The sequence below is a fragment of the Zeugodacus cucurbitae genome, chromosome 2 (assembly GCF_028554725.1).
Source record: "Zeugodacus cucurbitae isolate PBARC_wt_2022May chromosome 2, idZeuCucr1.2, whole genome shotgun sequence".
NCBI lineage: Eukaryota > Metazoa > Arthropoda > Insecta > Diptera > Tephritidae > Zeugodacus > Zeugodacus cucurbitae.
In genome coordinates this window covers 15,013,748-15,035,558 of record NC_071667.1, presented here as the reverse complement: position 1 = coordinate 15,035,558, position 21,811 = coordinate 15,013,748, and the positions used below count along the sequence as shown (strand labels likewise).

At 34.5% G+C, this 21,811-nt stretch overlaps 2 protein-coding genes across 3 annotated transcripts in view; one reads left to right on the top strand and one right to left on the bottom strand.

The window, feature by feature from the left end:
* LOC128924111 (uncharacterized) overlaps positions 1-4,152 on the bottom strand; it is a 521,511-nt gene extending 517,359 nt beyond the window's left edge. The window contains exon 1 of the mRNA XM_054235900.1: positions 4,017-4,152. The gene's annotated coding sequence lies outside the window, so the exon portion shown is untranslated. The remainder of the gene's footprint in view (positions 1-4,016) is intronic.
* The window catches only part of LOC105218642 (diacylglycerol kinase eta), a 129,114-nt gene that overhangs the window by 40,156 nt on the left and 67,147 nt on the right, over positions 1-21,811 (top strand). For both annotated transcript variants that reach the window (XM_054235876.1, XM_054235875.1), the window contains exon 2: positions 15,166-15,246. The gene's annotated coding sequence lies outside the window, so the exon portion shown is untranslated. The remainder of the gene's footprint in view (positions 1-15,165; positions 15,247-21,811) is intronic.

Below are 21,811 nucleotides of genomic sequence, written 5' to 3'. Positions count from 1 at the left end.
TGGCTAATAAATATAATATTAAGTGTGTAAGAGAGAGAAGAAACATATTAGTATTTTTACGGAAATTATAAAAAAATTATGTTTTCAAATTCCTTTTATTTTTTATAATTTTTTCCTATTTAATATTTTTACGATTCTTTCCACAACAATATTATTTCAGCTGCATTAAAAAGCATGATATTTAATTTTAGCAGGAAAAACTCAATACGTCCCCATATTTCGCTTTTTTAGTCGTATTCTCACTTTTATTTACAAAATTTATCGGCATTAAAGAGTAAAGTGCCACACGAAATTGTTTACAATATTTTTTTTGTCAACTTGAAAAGTCAAAACAATTTATATGCTAAATTGAACAATAACCAAAGTCTGCTTCGGCTTGCCATCAGCGCGTATTTATTTATGTTTGTAAGTCAAGTGAGCAAGAAAACTCGCAAACAGTGTTTCTGTTTTTGTCACTCAATAATGAATCAGCTATTATAAATGTACATATATATTTATACATATGTACATATATATATTTTTTGGGGCTTTTATAATTTGTTAGAAAAACAAGCATAAAAAATGCAGAAAACACATGTTGCCCTCCTCATCATAATATTATTTGTTTATAAAGTAGAGTACATAAAAACCCTGTTCTTATGCTTTATGTAGAGTCCCCACTACGATATTTCCGCAAACAACGAGCGAATCAGGCAATCAGATTGCATAATGTGGGCCCTACTTTATGTACCGTTTTATTTATTCAGACGAAAAATAAGCTTTGTTAGTTGTATGCATCCGTGCGCTTAGCTTTATGCAAATAATATTCCTTTGGAAGCGAAATGCCTGTCGGCCGCTGTTAAAATTTTTTCCGCGTTTTAACATATTTGATAAAAATAAAAAGAAGATAAGAATCAAGCAAGATGTTATGTGAATTCTGACACATACCCACCCAGATTTACAAATAAATCATTTCAACAGACATGGAAATTGCTTTGAAAATAATAAATATACATACAAATATTGCTGGAACCAATCATTTGTTGTACACTACCACGGAAGTTAAGTATTATTATTATTGTCATATTTTTCGCAGATTTATTAACAATATCTGTACAAAACTTTGAAACATTTGATTGATCAAACATAACACCGATATGCCAAAATTACGTATGTATGTAATGAATGTAATTGGCGTTGAACCGTTTAGCCGGTTATAGCCGAATCGATGAGAGCGCGCCACTCCTCCCTTTATTCGCTGTTCGACACCAGTTGGAGATTCCAAGTGTAACCAATTCGCTCTAAACCTGGTCCCGCCAACGGAGTGGAGGCCTTCCCCTTCCTCGACTTCCTCCGGCGGGTACTGCATCGAACACTTTCAGAGCTGGAGCTCTTATGTCCATTCGAACAACATGACCCAGCCAGCGTAGCCGCTGTCTTTTTATTCGCTGGACTATGTCAATGTCGTCGTATAACTCGTACAGCTTATCGTTCCATCGTCTGCGGTATTCGCCGTTGCTAATGTTCTGAGGACCATAAATCCTGCCCAAAATTTTCCTCTGTAAACGAAAACTACTAGTGTCGTCTCATATGTTGTTGACATCGTCCAAGATTCTGCACCCTAAAGTAGGACGGGAATGATGAGGGACGTGTAGAGTTTAGTTTTTGTTCGTCGAGAGAGGACTTTATTTTTCAATTACCTACTCAGTCCAAAGTAGCACCTGTTGGCAAGAGTGATTCTGCACTGGATTTCGAGGCTGACATTGTTCGTGTTGTTGATGCTGGTTCCCAGGTATACGAAATTATCTACGACTTCGAAGTTATGACTGTCAACAGTGTCGTGGGAGCCAAGACGCGAATGCGCCGACTGTTTGCTTGATGATAGACATTCAGACATCGCGGCGTAAAGGCAGCTCCTTTTCGTGCTATCGAAAGCAGCTTTAAAATCGACAAAAAGGTGGTGTGTGTTGATCCTCTTTTCATGGGTCTTCTCCAATATTTGGCGCATGGTGAATATCCGCTTAATCGGTTGTGCGTAGGGTGCTTGGGACCCACCACATAAAAACGAATAACCAATGAATAGGAAGCAACAGCCTCGGATAAGGAACCCTAATTTTGATGACGACCACAGCAAACGTATAAAGACTATGATTTAAGGGCATCACCTGGAATGTCCGGACCTTAATTAGGAAGGTACTTCTGCCCAGCTGGTTGATGTCCTCGTAAGAGTAAAGGCTGACATCACCGCAATCAAAAAAATGCGATGGACGGGACAAGGACGGAAGAAGGTGGGTCCTACTACAGCAGCCATATAAGGAGCGCAAATTTGGTGTTGGATTTATGGTTGGAGAGAGACTCCGTCGTCGAGTCTTGGAATTCACTCCGGTGGATGAACGTCTACCCACAATCCGCATCAAAGCGAGGTTCTTCAACATATCGATGATTTGCGCACACGCCCCAACGGAAGAGAAGGACGAAGATACCTTCTATGAGCGCCTAGAACGTACCTATGAGCGTTGCCCCCGCCACGATATCAAAATCGTGTCGTAAACTTGAGTTTTCGATATGATTGAATCACCAAATGTTTTTTTCAACATTTCCAATGTTTTATCACAAAATATTTCGTTTGAAATACAAAATTTCACAAAAACTCTTTGTGCGATATTTCCATCCATAGTAAAAATCGCAACGCACACAAATCACTTGTACCCAATGGTGCCTTGAAAAGCTAGCTACCTTCTCAAATTGCCAAGGAACATCATGAGCAACATGTGGCGGGAGTATAAAAATATTGAATACACAAATAAGTTGTAGATCATCATTACTCTACAATAGCTACATACATATTTAAATAGATACATATATAGCTTTAAGACAGCCACAACAATTTTCTTACTTCAAATTAAAATACGAATTCAATGTCTTTTATTGCTATATTATTTATTCTCTTTTTTGCTTTTTGCTTTATTGATACCTCTAGTTTTTATAACCTAAATTATTTTAAGGCACACTATAGAAACAAGAGTACCTTTTATCATCCGCACATACAAAGTTAGGAGCAATTTACATACTTATTTGTCAATAAGTTTCACTTGCCACATTGCTTTTGTAAACACAGATATACATACATACATACAAAAACCTTGTATTAAAAAAAAAGTAAGCCATATAAAATGTTCCCTTGGGCACATGCTCGGGATTCATACAAATTTGATGACAAGAAAGCTGCTCATGCAAGCGATACAAACATACAAATTGTAGAACCGCTTGTTGAGCAGACGAAGCTGTGTCTGTGATGATTGCTTTTATTTGCGTTTTGCAATTTCAATTTACATAAACACAAAAGAGATAACGTTGATGTCAGGTAAATTGTGGTAAGCAGCAAACAATTGCCTGTAGACAAATAATATGAGAGAATTTATAATAAACAAAAAACAAATTTAAATACGACAAGAATTTATGTACAAGTATGTAAGTTAGTGACTTTACAATTTGAGGTAATTATTTTTTTTTTTTAAAGGCTACTTATTATGGGTCAAGACTTGTGACATGTGCTGCTAACTTATTTATCATTTCCAAAAATAGCAATTCCTGAATTCCACAGTTCAGAGTCGCCTTGGCATTTTTTGTTTAAAGTTTTTTTTTTTTTTTTTTTTTTTGTTTATTTTACATTGCAACTAGTTCTAAAATATTTACAAAAGAAAGACTAACAAGCAACTTGAGTATGATATAAAATATTACAAAATTACAAAAATACTCTGAGAGTATTGGCTAGTTTAAAAGATCGCTGGGTTTTATGCGTTTGAGTCGTCTTGGTGGTCCATCTCTAGAAGTTAACATGACTACTTCTTCGTTACAATGCATTAGCAACCTGGCTTCATGTGTTGCTGCAATTTTTAATATTTCAGCGTTAACTGAGTTTACGTTTAGATCACGCTCTATGTCAGCACATCTACAATACCAAGGCGCTTTGACAATAACTCTTAGTATTTTGTTTTGGAATTGTTGGATGACTTTCTTATTATTTGCGTTAGTACATCCCCAGAGTTGTGCACCATAGCTCCATATCGGTCTGAGTACTTGTTTATAGATAAGTAACTTATTTTCGATGGATAACACTGATTTGTTACCAATTAGCCAATTAATATTCTTGAGTCGCATGTCTAGTTCTTTCCGTTTGTTTTTTACATGAATTTTCCACCGTAGCTTAGAGTCAAGTGTCATTCCCAAGTATTTAGCGGAGTTGTAGTATGGTATTCGTACACCGTCTATGAAAATTGGCAAGTACTGTATTTTATTGTACGTGAAAACAATGTGTACAGACTTAGCTTCATTGAGTTTTATCTGCCATTTCTTTGCCCAATGTAGGACTTTATTTACAGCTTCTTGGAGATTATTAGTTGACTCATGTTCACTGCTACCAACAGCAAGCAACGCGGTATCATCTGCAAATGTGGCTGTTGTGTAATTGTAGTCTACTGGCAGGTCATGCGTGAACAAAATATAAAGAAGAGGGCCCAACACACTACCTTGTGGAACTCCTGCTTTTATTTTCTTAAGACTAGAATACTCGTCTCCTTGTTTAACACGGAAGTAGCGATCTGACAAATATGATTTTATGATATCATAATACTGTTTCGGTAAAATTAGTTTCAGTTTCGAAAGCAGTCCTTTGTGGCAAACTTTATCGAACGCTTTTGCAACATCCAAAAACACGGTAGAACAGAATTTCTTTTCCTCAAATGCTTTTTCTATAGTATTTGTAATTCTATGGATTTGATCAATCGTAGAATGGTTAGCTCGAAACCCAAACTGATGAGCTGGAATTATGGCTTTTCGTTCTATGATTTTATTGAGACGTTTTATGAGAATTTTCTCAAAAAGTTTCGATATTGTCGGTAGAAGTGATATGGGCCTGTAAGAAGATACATCATATCCTGGTTTTCCTGGCTTTTGAATCATAATAACTTCCGCAATTTTCCAATAAGTTGGCACGTATTTAAGATTAAAAGACGCATTAATAATGCTGGTAATTTTTACTATACCTACGGGAGGAAGCTGTTTTAGAACCTCGGCAGTAATCAGGTCGTAACCGGGGGATTTTTTGTTTTTCAGGTTTTTTATTTCCTCACTTAACTCACTGCTTGTACAACTTGAGATTTCCTCGCTTTCCTGACTGCAAACAGTAGGGTAATCTACATTTGTTTCGTATGGGCAGAATATTTGAGCTAAATAATCGGAAAATACTTCCGCTTTTTTTGAATTATCTCTGGCCCAAGTATCAGCGCCTATTTTAATGGGACATACATGAGTTTTTGGTGTTTGTAGTCTTTTACAGCTTTTCCAAAGAGAGTAATCGGAATTTCTTTCATTGGTTAAGGACCGAAGATATTTTGCGAAACTTTCATTTTTGAATCTCGTAGCTTACGCTTTAATTTTATTATTTCTCTTATATCATTGGGATATTGAGAGTTCACAGCAAATTTCCTTACGTTCGGTGTACTTTTCCAAGCTGCATGTTGCACGCTTGTTGTAAAATGTAAAATTTCAGATTCCAGTTGGTCTATATTTGATATAGAGTCATTTTTGCTTTCATAACATTCCATGATCTTTCTGAAGTATTCCCAATCTGTACGTTTATTGCACAAGGCCGCTGTATTGTCTTTAAAAATTACAGTTTCACTATAGGTTAAGTAGATTGGCGAATGATCCGAGTTTAGGTCATAACCCTGATTAATCGATAGATAGTTCCGGGATATTTTCCCGACAATGAAAAAATCTATCAGGTCTGGAATTTTTTGACTATCTGTTGGCCAATATGATGGTAGGCCCGTCGATAATGCATAACTTCCGGTTGACTGCAGTGCTTTATAAAGTTCTCGCCCCTTTGTAGTCGTAAGCCTCGAACCCCAGTACGTATTCTTTGCGTTGAAATCTCCACCCATTATGAATCTATATCTGTGTCTATTTGGTGGACTATACACCGACGTAAATGAGAGTGGACTTTTAGCTCCGTAAATAGTCACTGTTGTAGTTTGAAACTTATCAGTTGTAAGTTTTTCTTCCTCAACATGTTTAATCGTATTTTTAATTAATATTGCACTTTCGCCGCGTGCGCAATTGCTTGGATGAATTGTATGGTAAGTTTCATAGTTTTTAATTTTAAAATAGGTTTGTGACGTAAAATGTGTCTCCGATATCATACATACGTCAACATTTTCCGAGTTCAATATAATTTCGATTTCATCCTTATGTTTGATTAACCCATTTGAGTTCCATAGAAGAATCTTTATGGAATTAGACATCTTTGTTGTTAAACAGATATTTTTCAAGTCTACATAAACGACTTTGTTGAATTCCTCTTGCTTATTGAGTTTCTGTAAGATCTGCGATAAAATGCTGTTATTAGAAATATTCTCGTTATTATTAGCTTTTAAAACATGAGCAAAAGTAGATTTTTTCAATGTTTCAGCTGTAATTTTAGGTCCTTCCTGTTCATTGGTTTTCGTTTTGAAATCTGCAGGATCTTCTGCCTTTCGAGTTATACCGTCAGTTTTTTTGTGGCCAATTGTTTTTGCTCGTAGCTTTTGTAATTCTTTGGCGACAAGGCACCCTCTATAGTTGGCTAGATGCGCTTCGCCACAGTTGCAACATTTAGGCTGCTGTTGCTCTGGTTTTGAGCATTCAGAGGTCTTATGCTTACCGGAACACTTAACGCATCTTGGTTGTTTACCACAATAATTTTGTGTGTGACCAAATGACTGGCAATGTTTACATTGTGGTATCAGCTTAGGCAATTTGACTGGTTCAATAGAAACAATTGAATTTAATATAGTTTTGGTCTCATAGATCTTTTTTATATCTTCCATGGGATCAAATGTTACCAAAAACATGTCGAGAGGAGTTTTATCTTTCCATTAAAGTCTATTGACAGCACTCAGTGCATTTAAACCTTGCTCTTTCAAGTCATTTATAATAGATTTCGGATCATAAGAATTGTGCAAATTTTTTATAATTACTCTAATTGGCCGTGTTTGTTTATTCTCAAAACTATACCAAGATATATTCCTGCTCGAAAGTGCTTTGGAAATGCTTCTGTAGTCTTCTACAGAGAAAGTATTTAGCTTGTATATTCCATTATTTAATAGTTTAATGGTAAAATTTGTTTTTGCTTCCGATTTTGCAATTGTGTATAGCTGCTGATAATTGCTGCCGTTAGAATCTCCAGACACCATAATTGGTGGAGGCCGCGAACTATTTTTTGGGGTAAGCGGTTTTGATGGTGCTTTATCTGCCTTTTCCGGAAGAGCAGGAGAATACTCCGCTTTTCGTTTTTTAGCTGGTCTTTTTTTCAATATCCATTCAGTTTCTTTTGCTAATTCTTCTTCATCCGTTGAGAATTCGGCCTTATTTTCTGAGTTAGGAATTTTGTTTTCTTCAATAGACTTAAGCTTCAGGTTTTCAGCTTTTAGAGTATTTACTTCTAATGACAGTTTTGCGCACATTTGTTCCATTTCCTCAAGTTTTTTCGTTAGTCCTTCAATAGTTACATCTTTTCTAACTGTTTTATTTAACTTACCACCTCCTGGAGGTGGTGTCTTAATAATTGACATTACGTTTAGAAATTGCTTATTATTATGTATGTATATAATTGCATATAAACAATAAAAATTACAAAATAAATAATACTTGGTAACTCTATAGGTTAGTTGCCTTGTGAAAAAATTATTGTCCTTAAATTTAGTATACTTTTAGGCTAAGGTACAATAAGTTATAATATTAGGTTAACTTTTGTGGCGCCAAAAAGTCTCCAATCAGCTGATGGTTTTCTCCTCTGTGTCCACAAAGCTGATAATTACAAAACTTCCAATCCAAATTAGTCAGTGGTTGTAAGTCGCTGCTTCTTCACTCCAACGCACCTGAACGTCGCGCTTTGTATTCTTCAGATTGATGTGCAAATTTTGTTTTATTTCTCGCCTTTTTCAGTAAATTTTTATATATTTTTTTAACACACACTATTATTCACTCTTTTATCACTCAGAGTTTTTGTTTAAAGTGTTGACATTTTTTTTTTGAAATTTTAAAGAAACCTTCAATCTTTAGCCTCGAACATTAGTTTTTATACTCTCGAAACAAATGTTGCTAAAGAGAGTATTATAGTTTTGTTCACATAACGGTTGTTTGTAACACCCAAAATTAAACGAGTTAGATATAGGGTTATATATACCAAAGTGATCAGGGTGAAGAGTGCAGTTCAAATCCGAATGTCTGTCTGTCCGTCCGTCCATCTGTCCGTCTGTGCAAGCTGTAACTTGAGTAAAAATTAAGGTATCTTGATGAAACTTGGCACACTTATTTCTTGGCACCATAGGAAGGTTGCTTTCGAAAATGAGCAAAATCGGAATGGCGAAAACCGAAAACACATAAAGTGCCGTAACTAAGCCATAAATAAAGCTATGGAAATAATATTTGGTATGAAGGATCGCACTATGAAGGGGCATATGTGGATGTAATTTTTTTGGGGAAGTGGGCGTGGCCCCGCCCCCTACTAAGTTTTTTGTACATATCTCGCAAACCAATAGAGCTATATAAATCAAACTTTTTGCAGTCGTTTTTTTTAGCCACTTCCTAATACAGTCCAAAAATGAAAGAAATCGGATAATAACCACGCCCACCTCCCATACAAAAGTTAGGTTGAAAATTACTAAAAGTCGGTTAACTCACTAACGAAAAACGTCAGAAACACTAAATTTCACATAAGAAATGGCAGATGAAAGCTGCACTCAGAATTTTTTACAAAATGGAAAATGGGCGTGGCTTCGCCCACTTGTGGGTCAAAAACCATATCTCATAAACTAATAGACCGATTTCAATGAAACTTGGTTTGTAATAGTTTCCTTACATCCCAATGATATGTTGTGAAAATAGGCCAAATCGCTTTACAGCCACGCCTACTTCCTATATACCAGAACTTTGACCACAATCTGAATCGTTTACTTTACAATATATAAAATAAGTACTAGTGAAGATATCGATGCAGAACTTTGCACAAATACTATGTTAATAGTGTGGCAGCCCCATTATAAAAATCGCCGAAATCGGACCATAGGTTTTTAAGGCCCCATATATCGAACACAAGGACCTCGGTGCTTCTAACCTAATATTAGGGTTTCCAACTTTCTATGGACTTTATACAATATGTATGACGAATATGTGGGTCAAATTGTGTATTATATAATATAAATAAAGTTAAATAAATAAATTGCGAGAGTATAAAATGTTCGGTTACACCCGAACTTAGCCTTTCCTTACTTGTTCCTTTTCCATTCTTCTAGAAGCTATTCTATGTGACAAAAATACACATGGACAGCATTCTTGCATAAAAACTAGGTGCTTGTAAGGTTTATTTTGGAAAAGGCTGCAGTCAATAAAATACAATACATACACCAAAAGATTTTGCTACTATAATTTAGCTTAAAGTAGCAAAATCTTTTGGAAGTAAGTTGTGACCGAACATTTTATACTCTCGCAATTTATTTATTTAATTTTATTAATATTATATTTGTCCTACATACCACACACATATCATTAGGATGCAAGCATATATTCCTAACCGACATATACAAACCGAACTTCACTGAAATTGGTCGAGTAGTTTCGGAGATATGGTTTTTTATCCATAAGTGGGCGAAACCACGCCTATTTCAAATTTTGTGTACCAATTTGAATGCAGCCCTTCTGTACCTTCTTTCTGATTAAATTTAAGAATCCTGGTGTTTTTCTTTGCTGCATTAAATTAAAGCATTTTTAGTAGTTTTCAAGATAACTTTTGTATGGGAGGTGGGCGTGGTTTCCTCCATTGCTAGCAACTTTTTTGCGAGAGTATAATAAGTAATCACACTTTGGAGCTAGCAAATAAAGTGTAGTTTCTAAAAATTGTTGATGCTTTAATAGTATGCTGTGTAGTATATCTGCTATTTGTTCTAAAGCAGAAATCGAAACCAAATATCGAACAAAACATGTACTAATATAAATGTCCAATTTTATGCACATATTGTAGCCTAAAAATCTAAAAATTTTGTGTTATCATCATGCACATACATTTACTATTATAAGACTTTATAATTAAACAACATAAGTGCATATATCGTACATTCGTTATATTGCCTATACTGTTTTTATTTACACGCACATCTACACAGACTTTGGTTGTATGAAATTCAATGTTGCTCATACGCCGCCCCATCAAGTGGTTCATTGTTGAAAATTAATTAAATTAAATACGAGTTTTAGTTATATTCAAGTAATTCGATTATTAAAATTATATTAACAAGTAAGGAAGGGCTAAGTTCGGGTGTAACCGAACATTTTATACTCTCGCAATTTATTTATGTAACTTAATTAAAATTATATAATACATAATTTGACCCACATATTCGTCATACATATTGTATAAAGTCCATAGAAAGTTGGAAACCCTAATATTAGGTTAGAAGCACCGAGGTCCTTGTGTTCGATATATGGGGCCTTAAAAACCTATGGTCCGATTTCGGCGATTTTTATAATGGGGCTGCCACACTATAAACATAGTATTTGTGCAAAGTTCTGCACCGATATCTTCACTAGTGCTTACTTTATATATTGTAAAGTAAACGATTCAGATCATCTTCTAAGTTCTGGTATATAGGAAGTAGGCGTGGTTGTGAAGCAATTTGGCCAATTTTCACAACATATTATTGGGAGGTAAGGAAACTATTACAAACCAAGTTTCATTGAAATCGGTCAAGTAGTTTCTGAGATATGGTTTTTGACCCATAAGTGGGCGACGCCACGCCCATTTTCCATTTTGTTAAAAAAAGCTGAGTGCAGCTTTCATCTGCCATTTATTATGTGAAATTTAGTGTTTCTGATGTTTTTCGTTAGTGAGTAAACCCACTTTTAGTAATTTTCAACCTAACTTTTGTATGGGAGGTGGGCGTGGTTATGATCCGATTTCTTTCATTTTTGGACTGTATTGGGAAGTGGCTAAAAAAAGCCAGAAAGTTTGGTTTATATAGCCCAATTAATTTGCGAGATATGTACAAAAAACTTTGTAGGGGCGGGGCCACGCCCACTTCCCCAAAAAAAATTACATCCACATATGCCCCTTCATAGTGCGATCCTTCATACCAAATTTTATTTCCATAGCTTTATTTATATCTTAGTTACGGCACTTTATGTGTTTTCGGTTTTCGCCATTTTGTGGGCGTGGCAGTGGTCCGATTTTGCTCATTTTCGAAGGCAACCTTCCTATGGTGCCAAGAAATAAGTGTGCCAAGTTTCATCAAGATATCTCAATTTTTACTCAAGTTACAGCTTGCACAGACGGATGGACGGACAGACAGACATTCGGATTTGAACTCCACTCTTCACCCTGATCACTTTGGTATATGTAACCCTATATCTAACTCGTTTAGTTTTGGATGTTACAAACAACCGTTATGTGAACAAAACTATAATACTCTCTTTAGCAACATTTGTTGCGAGAGTATAAAAATGTACAGTGCTGTAGAGAACTTATGGAGTCGAAAGCATATTGCCATAATCTCAATACATAATTTGATAAGTAAGTAAATAAATAAAAATTTGGATAAATAAACGATCTCATCAAACTTAAGTGAGACTGTTAAATCAATGACAACATAATCATATTTCTTTCGAAAAACCATTTTCCCTACCTTCCAAATAGCCAATTTGTTTGATTGATTATATTATAATATGACAGCGCATAATTAATCTAATTTTCAAATATCTTGATATCTGACGAGAGGTCATAAATGATTCGAAGCCATTTATGCTCCAAAGCGCATGGCCGTATGTTTTTGTTCATCAATTGAGTTTTATATTTAGAAAATAATCGCAGAGAACTAAATAATGTAAAAATTTTACTGATTGTTGACTTTTATTTATATTTATCAATCTATTTCGATCTTTTACTTTTTTACTAATCTTACTAATCTTCTGTACAATGAATATATAGAGAGCGAGTATAGCCTCTCACGTTTGCTAATATTCTTAATGAATTTCTACCAGAAACTTTCAATCATAGTTCTTTGATAGACTTTCTGTGCCAAAAACCAAGTTTTTCAAACCCGAACTGATGTCAAAATATTTTTTTCTTCAATATTTCTTCATTTATTTGATCTGCTTTGTTTAAAGCCTAACAAGAAGTATTGAAATCTTAATTCTCTTTAGAAGCACAATGTGGTTGAGCTGTTTTGGTAAAACGTTGCACTTTAATAGGCTGGTAGATATATTATTTTAAAACGTGTTTGATTGCAGGAATGTACCAAGGAATTATTTGCCAATGGGTTTGGATGTTCACGAAATTTAGAAATATATTTCTTTCTGCTGTCCTTTATGTCCTTCTTTACCTTAGAAATATCAAGATCTGTATGGATGTACCATGGTGAACCCTTTATTGTTCTAAGCATTTTAAATTGGAATCTCTATATTATATCAATGTTGGTTGCACAGGTTGTACCCCACAGTTGAATACAATATATCCAAATCGGTTTTATGATTGCATTGTATAGCAGGACTTTGTTGCCTAGGTTAAGTTTAGAATTTTTGTTTAGAAACCAATTTAAATTTGCTGCTCTTAACTTCATGCAAGTTGTTATGTTTCTGCCACGTAAGCCTTCTATCCAGGTGAACCCAAGATAAGTTACTTCATTCGCTTGGGGTACTAATACATTGTTTATTTTAACTGTCCGACATGTTTCTGGTCTTAGAGAAAATGTAACATGCTTGCATTTTTGCTCATTAATATTTATACGCCAGGTGGCTAGCCATTCTGCGACAAAAGTTATGTGCTCCTCTAATACTCTTGATGCTCTGAAAGGGCATTTGTAACGGCTAACTAGAGCTATGTCATCCGAAAAAGTGGATGTCAATATCTGTAGACTGTAGGAAGACAGTTGTGTTAAGTCTTTTCCAGATTTATCTCTCATGATGATCTGTGACTTTTTCCACAAAATTGGGTAACAACTCAATTAACATTTTTGGATTATTATTATCGTGTCCTGAAGACTTTTTCGGATTTAGCTCTTTTAGGATCCTAGTAATTTCATAAGTAGACGTCCTAATAGACACGCTTGACTCGTTTGCGGTATTGGGCAAAGTTGGCAACTTAAAATAGTTTTTTGGGCCATTGGGTTGAAATACCTTTTATAGGTGATTTGCAAAGCAATTTGTCTTTTCCTCATTACTACGCGCCCAATTACCATTTGACTGTCTTATAGGCATGTTGAAATCCACTGATGGCTTAAAAGACTTTTGGGCTTTCCAAAGAGTATTTTACTTGCTAGAATTTGATCACAGGTCCCTTGTATAATTTTCAGTGTTGTATTCTTCTAAGTGCTTTTTTTAACTTACGTGCAGTAGAGTTCAAATGACGCAGAGTTAAAGGGGAACGACTTAACTGCCATTCACGTCTCGCTTGTCTTTTCTCATTTACAATCTTTTCTATTTCATTATTAGTGATGTTTCTAAAAACCTTAAAGTTTCTTTTTGGTGTTGCCAAGACAGCTGCATTAGTTATTATATCATTGTATTGTATTATGCATTCATCAATATCTCTTCCTGTATTTATTTTTAAGTCGATATTAATGTGGCTACTGATATATTTTCTATATTTCAACCAGTTAGTATTAAAAGATATTAGAGATACTTTTGGCTCAACTACCGTGGGCTGTTCGCATACCTTTATAAATACAGGGGAATGATCTGCTGTCATAAGCGATCTATCTATATTTTTGACTACAGCAAAATCTATTAAGTCTGGTATTTTGTTTCTATCAAGCCCAACAGGATATATTAAATCAAGGTTATTGTGCTTATTTAAAATAGAATATTTAAAAACTAATTTTATAAGAGTATTTTAATTCAACTGTTCCATTTAAAATATACACAGTTGTATTATTACTTTCAGATGTTCACATCTCTGTTATGTATACCCATGTATAGTAAAAATATATTAAGTAATATTTTCAAATATATATAATTCAAATAATGTTACCTATGTTAAAACAGTATTTGTCAAGATTGTTCTAATAGCACTAACGATCAAAAATATGCAAAATACAATTTTTTGGATTTTTCTGTGTTCGCTTGTTCGCTCCTTAAAAATAGCATGTCAAAAGTTTGATAGCTATTATTCAAATGCAGGCTAAGCATACTCTAGCCTTGCTCAGTCCTTAACAGGCTCAAACAGCACGAGGACTCACACAAGCAAAGCGGTGGAAAAACAACAACAATGCATAGTGGAGACATCAACATCAACATTAACAATAACATCATGACCAACGATAAGTACTTGAAAAATATTGAAATATCAACGGCACTACCACCAACTAGTTACTCGTATATACTCAACGCCAAAAAAATACACAAACTATTGTAGCAGTGCGAAACTTTTATTCTGAATTATTCGAGTTGTGTTGCTCATCGCTTCAATTGTTCCATATATGTATATATACGTATGTATGTATAATGTAGAATTTTTTAGTATATTGTAAATACTGCTTTATTCACAATCACCTTTGTCTATGCAGTCTGAATGTTAAAAAAACCCTTTTTCCATTTCGTAGCGAACATTGAAAGTACATAAGTACTTCTACTCTTCCCATCGCCATGAAATTTAAAGCCAATTCAATATTGACCTAAAACATTTTAATCCAGCAACCAATTGATATGCAACAATATGTATATGCTGAAAAAAAAGAACGAACTGAAAAGGCGGCAATGCTGTATATAGCACAATTTGCTGCTGTCGTCATAGTTAACTGATGTTTTTACGATTTGCTGTCACTGCTGCTCAACAGCACTACTGTCGACAGCTGCTATAAACTGCTATGACAACCGTTTCACGGATGTGTGCTGCTGTTGTTGATGCATTGCGACATTCTGTTGTGATATGTGGCAGTTGTTGTCAGTTGTTGCAACATTTTTCTATTATCAAAACAATTAAAAATAAATATTTTCCTATTGTCGGTGTTAAATTGGTTATGTTGTAATAAAACAAGCTTCATTGATTTTGTTTTCGTTTCAATTTAATTCTAGTTATAACGCACAAAATTCACTTTAAAACAGGATGTTTTTCACAGAATTTTTACCAATTTCTCAATTTTACTTATTTATTTGCAGAGTGAAGTGTTCGATGAAATCGACTTATCCGATTTGTGCACTGCTGAATGTAGTATTAAGAATATAAATCATAGTTTTCAGGTAAGTTTTATGAATAAATTTAGATATATTATTATCTAAATGGATGATGATGATCAAAGTGATATAAAACTTTATGGGGATTTCGAAAATAACTACCCTTCATAACCTATAATGGGTAGTTATAACTATTATAGAACGATATTATATGAACTTTTGTATTTGCTCACGATATTGTTGTATAGGCAGAAAATATTTTACAATAATTTAGAGATTTACTGATAAGACAACACCCCATAGATTCATACGTGACAAGCCCCGCCGAATACGAAACAAAAACTCATTTCTTTGTCCGTCGAACTATTCATGTATTTTCATGCGACAAAATTTGTCGCAAACCATCTTTGATGCTGAACAATACATGCTGAGCTACAGTGCAACCCACTCTGGATGAAATATTGAATTTCTGGTGTGACATCACCTGCCTAAAAATCGTTGAAATCGGACTATAACTTTTCAATACCCCAGATATCGAACATGAAGACCTCAGTGCTTGTTTCTAATTTTTACCGAAAATATCGACAAATCTTTCATATATTCTAAAGAAATTGAAAGGATAAGGGTTTCTTATAATAATGTGCCTCTGTACCAACTTTTTAACTTTGGTAATTTGGTTTTTTACCAAGTGAACGTAAAATCTTTGTTATAATGCAACTTAGTGGCAAAAATAATTGAAATCGACCCAGGAATTATCTCAGCTCTCATATACTGTATATAATGATTTTGATTATTCAAGTGGACTTTTAAAATGTAATTTTCAATGAGGCAAAACTTTTTTCTGTGTTTTTAACTTTTGAGTTTCTTGACATCGAAAAGAATATTTTTTTGTATTAGATCATAACGGCGACATGAGGTGTTCCGTAAAACAGCATTGCTTTAAGTATTAATTGTCCGAATATTGTAGCTGCACAAGTGACAACATTGTAACTTCTTTATAGGCTTTCTTTCCACCTTAATTAGTGGCATAAATATTTCCAAAGAAATTAACATACAATACATAAATAAAGACAACCAAATGTTTCGCTTACCAAATCAACAGGCTCGTTTACTTTGCGTAACGGTACCAAGAATTTAATTGGTTTTAGTTGTATGCTTCTAAGAGCCTCATGAATACTTTATAAAATTCAAACAACAAATCAGAGCGTAAGTCAGCAAAGCTTGCTGACTAGAGCTAGAGTGCGCAAACTAAACAAACAAGTTCTGGCATATAAAATGGGTAAAAAACAAAAAAAAAACAAAGCGAAGGAATACATCAACATGGACGAGGTAGACAACAATCAGCGTCAATTCATAGTAATCGACGGCACCCGAAGTAAAAAAGGAAACGCACACCACAGCAACATCATTGTAACTACAATTGTGTACATGCCGTTACGTGGCATGATTGTAGCCAAGTGAAAACAAGCAAAAAAAAATATGAAAAGACTGCTAACGTGTATGTGTGTGTGAATTTAAAAGTTGTATAAATGTTTGATTGAATTGGCGATTGATTCTGCTGGTGCATAAGTTTACTACAATGAAGGCCATTAGTGTCGCGTAGTCAACACCGCCCGTTCAATTTGCAGTAAATCTATCGCTGTGTTAACACTTGTTGCAAATTGTTGGAAAATGAATTGAATTGAAGTGCATTTGAATCGCATGAAATTAATCAAATAGCGCAAGCTTGTTCATGGAAGAAACTACAAAGGGAATGCCTGGGCACATATCGAATGGCAAAAAAAAGTGTAAAGTTAACAAGCTGCGAAAATTTAATTTGCCACTCGTCATGCAGTCAATAGACACGTGAAAACGGAAGTTTTATGTGAAATTCAGAGAGTTAAATGTGTAACTATGCTAAGGCAATATGCAATGGAAAAATGTAATTAAAGCATTTTTCTGCATAGCAAAGCTACTTCTGAAACAATTGTTGTTTTTTGCGAGTTTTTTTTTCTTTATAACAGTCGTCTGTGGTAGTATGATATAAAATTTTAAAGAGAGAATAAAATGAAAGATATAATATAATACAAACAAGTAAGGATAGGGTAAGTTCGGATGCAACCGAACATTTTATACTTTCGCAATTTATCGATATAGTTGCATTGTATTAAGATAACACACAATTTGACCCATATATTCGGCATAAAGTCGAATAAATCACCATTTATGGTAATATGAGGGCTGATGTAATTGCTGAAGCGCTTTAACTCATTTTCCCACCAAGGTACACTAAATCCAAGACTAAACGCTCACTTAATTTTGCTAAGATATCTCACATATTAACCAATATATGTATGCGGAATAAAGCCCATCGTATTTTTGAAAAACATATAATTAGGTGTATGGGAGCTAAGAGATGTTATGACCCGATTTTAATAATTTTTGGAACAGAAACACACTATTAGAAGAAAAAAATTTCCGTTGAATTAAATTAAAATATCTGAGAGATTGACCGATATTTTCGGTGAAAAATTACCCTTAGGTACTGAGTTCTTCATGTTCGATATCCGGGGTCTTGAAAAGATATAGTCCGATTTCGACATTGTTTTCACAAGCTATGTCATAGATCATAAAAAGTATTTCTGTAAAGTTTTATTTCGCTAGCTTAATTAGTTCCTTATGTATATATTATAAAGTGAAGGAATCATATGGAATTCAAAATTGAGTTATATGGGAAGTTGTCGTGGTTGTGAACCGATTCCATCCATTTTCCACTCGTGTTATGAGGTTGTCAAGAAAATATTACATACCGAATTTCATTGGAAGCGGTTGAGTAGTTCCCGAGGTATGGTTTTTGATCCATAAGTGGGCGACGCCACGCCCATTTTAAATTTTGTAAAAAAAATCTGAGTGCAGCTTCGTTCTGCCATTTTGGCATTTTCCGTTAGTGAGTTAACGCACTTTTAGTAATTTTTAATCTAACCTTTGTATGGGAGCTGGGCGTGGTAATTATCCGATTTCTACTATTTTCATGGCGTATGGTGGGGTATGTAAGGGAACCGGCTGCAGAAAGTTTGGTTTATATAGCTTTATTGGTTTGCAAGATATATACAAAAAACTTATTTAGGGTGGGGCCACGCCCACTTTTTCAATTTAATTTAATTCCAGTTAAAGCTATCAATCATACAAATGGAAAAAATGTAACTAATGCATTTTTCTGAATTGCAAATTCACTTCTGAAACAGTTGGCGTTTTTTTATAAAATAATGTGGAAAACATTTGACGGAAATGTTTGCAACACAGAAAATAGATAGCTGGTTGTTGATTTCCGATTTTTTCGACAGGTGGCGCTGTAGTTTGGATGTTTAAAAAAGCGAAACGTGATGGAATATGATTTGTCCCAGAACTTGCACACTAAGAGAGCTCTTAACAAAAAATTTATAGTTCGAGTGGGTAAAACTAAATGCTAATGATAGGTCAATAGACTACAAAATACCGCTTAAGTTGAGTACAACCATTTTCGATTAGTACTTATACTTCGAATTTGTAATTTAGTACAAAAAGCACGCATTCCTTCACCATTCTGCAAAAAAAAAAGCCTGATGCGCATTTAGAATGAATGCAAATTACAGTGAAAGCTTGCACAGTTTGTTATGGAGATTAAAACAGTGACACTCTAATATATGTATATTGACAGTTGAGAAAATTGCAAATACATAAATACATATCTCAACATACTTAATAATCTTTTAATATTATATAACACACAATTTGACTCACATATTCGGCATATTGGTATAAAGTTCATTGAAAGTTTGAAAACTCTAATATTAGGTATATGGGATCTAGGGGAAGTTATGACCCGATTTCACTCATTTATAAGAAAAGTATTCCCTCTGAATTTCTTCAAAATATCTGAAAAACTTACTCATATTTTGGTTAATATATGTATTAGAAGTCCTGAGTTCTCATGTTCGATATATGGGTTTTTGAATACTTATGATCCGATTTCTGCGATTTTTAGAAGGGCGATGCTACACTATGCGTTATATATTGCAAAGTAAACGATTCTGATCGACGTCAAAGTTCTGGTATATAGGAAGTAGGCGTGGTTGTGAAACGATTTGGCCTATTTTCACAGCATATCATTGGAATGCAAGAAAAATGTTATGAACCGAATTTCATTGAATTTGGTCAAGTAGTTTCGGAGATATGGTTTTTGACCCATACGTGGGCGGAGCCACACCCATTTAAAATTTTGTATACCAATTTGAGTGCAGCACTTCCGTACCTTCTTTCTGGTTTCTGGTGTGTTTCCTTCCTGAATTAAAGTATTTTTACTTGTTTTGAACATAACCTTTGTATGGGAGGTGGACGTGGTTATAATCCGATTTCCCCCATTTCTAGACTGTATGAGGTAGTACCTAATAGAGACGACTCTAGAGAGTTTGGGTGATATAGCTTTAGTAATTTACGAGATACAGTGGAACTTCTCTAACTCGAATCACCATAATCCACAAAAAAACTTCGAGTTAGAGAATTTTCATTAAAACATATGTATAAATTTTCAAAAAACTGTAAAATATAGATTTATACACTGTTTTATTTATTGACTCCCCATGCAGTTTTATGTACATGCATTAAAACATGTATCCTGTAATTTTATTTGTTGCAGTTTGCTATTATTCGCTCTTGATGTGTATATCCCATACCTTTGTTAGATGATTTATGCAATCCATAAGTCTAACATTATATTTTTTGTTCGCCACCGTTCAATAGTATCGCCTCCTCGATGGTAAGATTTTTAATTTTGTATTGTGTCCTGACCAAAAAGTTTGATTGAAGCGTTCGAGTTATGGAGTTCTTCAAGTTATAGAAGTTCGAGTTATGGAAGCCCCACTGTATGTACAAATTACATCCAAATATGACCCTTCATAGTGCGATCCTGTGTACCAAATTTTACTTCCATGGCTTAATTATGGCACTTTATGTATTTTCGGTTTTCGCGCTTTTGTGGACGTTGCAGTGGTCCGATTTCACCCATCTTCGAAATCAACCTTGCTATGATGCCAAGAAACACGAATAACTCTATATCTAACTCGTTTAGTTTAAGGACTTCCAACCCACCGTTATGTGAACATGTTGCGAGAGTATAAAAATAACAAGTAAGGAAAGGCTAAGTTCGGGTGCAACCGAACATTTTATACTCTCTCAATTTACTGCTAAATTTTTATTAAGATAACACACAATTTGACCCATATGTTCAGCATAAAGTCCAATAGAATAACGAAAATCATTATATGGGGACCGAGGTAATTCCTGAACCGATTTCACTCATTTTCACCACCAACACACAATATATCGAATACTATACGCTCACTTAATTTTGCTAAGATATATCGCATATTAACTGATTTATAAAACCCACCGTATTTTTGAAAAGCCTATAATGAGGTATATGGGATTTAGGGGAAGTTATGACCCGATTTTAATAATTTTTGGTACAGAGACAAACTATTATAAAAAAAATTCCCTCAAAATTACATTAAAATATCTGAGAGATTTGCCCATATTTTCAGTGAAAAATTACCCTTGGGCACTGAGTTCTTCATGTTCGATATCCGGGGCCTTGAAAATTTATAGTCCGATTTTGACAATTTTTCCACAAGTGATGTTATAGCCCAAATACAGTATTTGTGCAAAGTTTTATTCCGCTATCTTCATTGGTTCCTAATGTATATATTATAACGTGAATGGATCAGATGGAATTCAAAATTAAGTTATATGGGAAGTAGGCGTGGTTGTGAACCGATTTCGCCAATATTCCATCGTAGTTGCTGAGATATGGTTTTTGACTCATATGTGGTCGACGCCACGCCCATTTTCCATTTCTTTTGTAAAATTTGGTGTTTCTGCCGTTTTTCATTAATGAGTTAAATCACTTTTACAAATTTTTAACATAACCTTTGTATGGGATGTGAAACCACGTTCACATCCGATTTCTTACATTTTTGGACTGTATAAGGAAGTGGCTAAAAGAAACGTCTGCAGAAAGTTTGGTTTATATAGCTTAATTGGTTTGCGAGATATATACAAAAACCTATTTGGGGGCTGGGCCACGCCCTATTTTCAAGAGCAATCACATCCAAATGTGCTCCTCCCTAATGCAATCCTTGATACCAAATTTTATGACACTTTATAGATTGTCGGTTTTCGCCATTTTGTGGGCGTGGCAATGGTCAGCCCATTTTCAATACTAACCTCCTAAGGGTGCCAAGAAATATGTATTCTAAGTTTCATTATATCTCAATTTTTACTCAAGTTATCACTTCCACGGACAGACGCACAGACATCCGGATTTCAACTTCACTCGTCATCCTGATCATTTATGTAGAGTCGTAGTATATTTAATGACAAATAACGAACTCAATTAATATATTGTATTCAAAGACGGAGTATGTTTGATGACAAACCGAATTTATTCAATACAACTTATAATGTAGTTTAATAATATATTAAAATTAATAGATATTTTAGTTTATGCTAACTCCGTCACTGTCGAAGTCAAATTAGGTCCCTCAACTTCATCGAGCTTTTGTACTTTGTAACGCCCGTGTGGTAACTTGTCAATAATTTTATACGATCCAATGTA